The sequence below is a fragment of the Arachis duranensis genome, chromosome 8 (assembly GCF_000817695.3).
Source record: "Arachis duranensis cultivar V14167 chromosome 8, aradu.V14167.gnm2.J7QH, whole genome shotgun sequence".
In the NCBI taxonomy this organism is placed as follows: Eukaryota; Viridiplantae; Streptophyta; class Magnoliopsida; order Fabales; family Fabaceae; genus Arachis; species Arachis duranensis.
The window spans coordinates 28,783,071-28,784,870 of NC_029779.3; the positions used below are offsets into that span (position 1 = coordinate 28,783,071).

At 22.8% G+C, this 1,800-nt stretch overlaps 1 protein-coding gene across 1 annotated transcript in view; it reads right to left on the reverse strand.

Moving 5' to 3' along the window:
- The window catches only part of LOC107461774 (zinc finger protein WIP3-like), a 10,054-nt gene that overhangs the window by 3,827 nt on the left and 4,427 nt on the right, over positions 1-1,800 (reverse strand). The gene's annotated exons all lie outside the window — the stretch shown is intronic.

Consider the following 1,800-nt stretch of genomic DNA (forward strand, 5'->3'; position numbering starts at 1 on the left):
TTGATTTGTGAAATCAAATCCTGGCTCTGATCACTTCAAAAAAGGATCGGAGGAGCTGCTATATATCCAAAACTTTAATTTGTGTCAGAAAAAGCCAGCACTTATATATAAAAGGAAGCCTTTATGCAACTTTTATTTTTTACCCTTACTTTTTCTTTCTTTTTTTCTTAGTGAGAAAAGAGACACTACTAATTAGCTTATTGGTAGGGGATAGAAAATGACATGCCAAACACCACAATAATTTAATTTATTTTTAATTTATATTTTATATTTTAATATATATTTAATATTAATAACTAATTTTAGTCATTAATTTATTATATATTTAACATAATTTATTGATATATTTTTTTTACATGACTATATTAAACGGTGGAAATTGTTGCCAATAATAAATTAATCAATCATACTACGTGTTTATTAATAAAATTTGTCATTAAATCAATTATTAATATAAAATATATATTAAAAATAAATTAAATGAAATATAAAAATATACCGTAATTAATTTGATGATTGATTTAGTGTGCATAGAATATATTTTTTTAAAATCAATAACTATCAATATGATCATTATGTAAAAAAAAATTCAAAATTAAGATATTAATAAAGTAATAAAAATGAGATATAAAATTAATTGTGCTATTAAATTTGTATTTTTTAATTAGATGTGAATTCTCCCTATTAATTTAATTTAAGAGTTATTAAATCTTTACTTTATTAACTATGTTTTAATTTTAGAAGTCATTTTTAATTAAATGATTATCTATTTATGCACTATTAATATATGTATATACTCCAATAAAATTCTATTATTAGTGTGAAAGCTAAGCTTTTATTACGAACCACTACTTGGTAATAGATATAGTGTGAAGCGAATGAGTTTTAACCCCTTTTTTTCTTTTCTTTGTTTCATTCTAACATTTTAATGGAATTTGACCCATCCACAGCAAGCTACTTAAGCACACCCGGATTTTCTCCAACATTGACCTTAAGCAAGTGATCTCAAATGAGAATATGAAAGCACATAGATGTGCATTTTGGTCAATACCTAAACGGAGAAAAATATTGTAAAATGACGAACAAAAAGTAATTAATTAACAAGGACCTACAGAGAGAATGTTGTCTTATTATATAATTTTTTTTAAATAATATATGCATCGTGTTGGTTACCTTCAATAAATCAATAATTAAAGGGAAGAAAATGACGCTTAATTGTTGGTTGATTATGGCTGCCGCATCAAGCGATATATATATATACGTGTATATTTCAAATTTTTTTCCGTAACAATAGGGGTATATATTTCATCATCATAGAATCAGATAGAATATATCAGATATTAGATGCTAAATAAAATGCAACGTCTTATATATTATATTTGCCTCATCCTCAACGTGTTCATAAAGTACAAAATTGTCCAGTATTCCCTTTTACCCATAAAAAATTCTCCACTAAATTAAGACAAACAACTTTTTCTTGGGTAACTACATAGTAGTTGAATGGTAATGTTACGTAATCAAAAAATTATAAACAATAAACAAAAATACATACTTTATAATATTTTTATTTATAAGAGAATATAATTCACTTTTTTTACTTAACATAATTAATATTTTTTATTTAATTACATAAAGAATTATCAATTTTAAATTCTATTAGAATCAAATTCCGTAAAATTTTCTATTATTATATCCATAATTATATAATCTTTTTTCAAATAAAAATTCCAAATTTTTATATTATTAAAAAAGATTAACAAATTGTTGGAAAAGATTATTATGAATTCCAAACTGAATTAT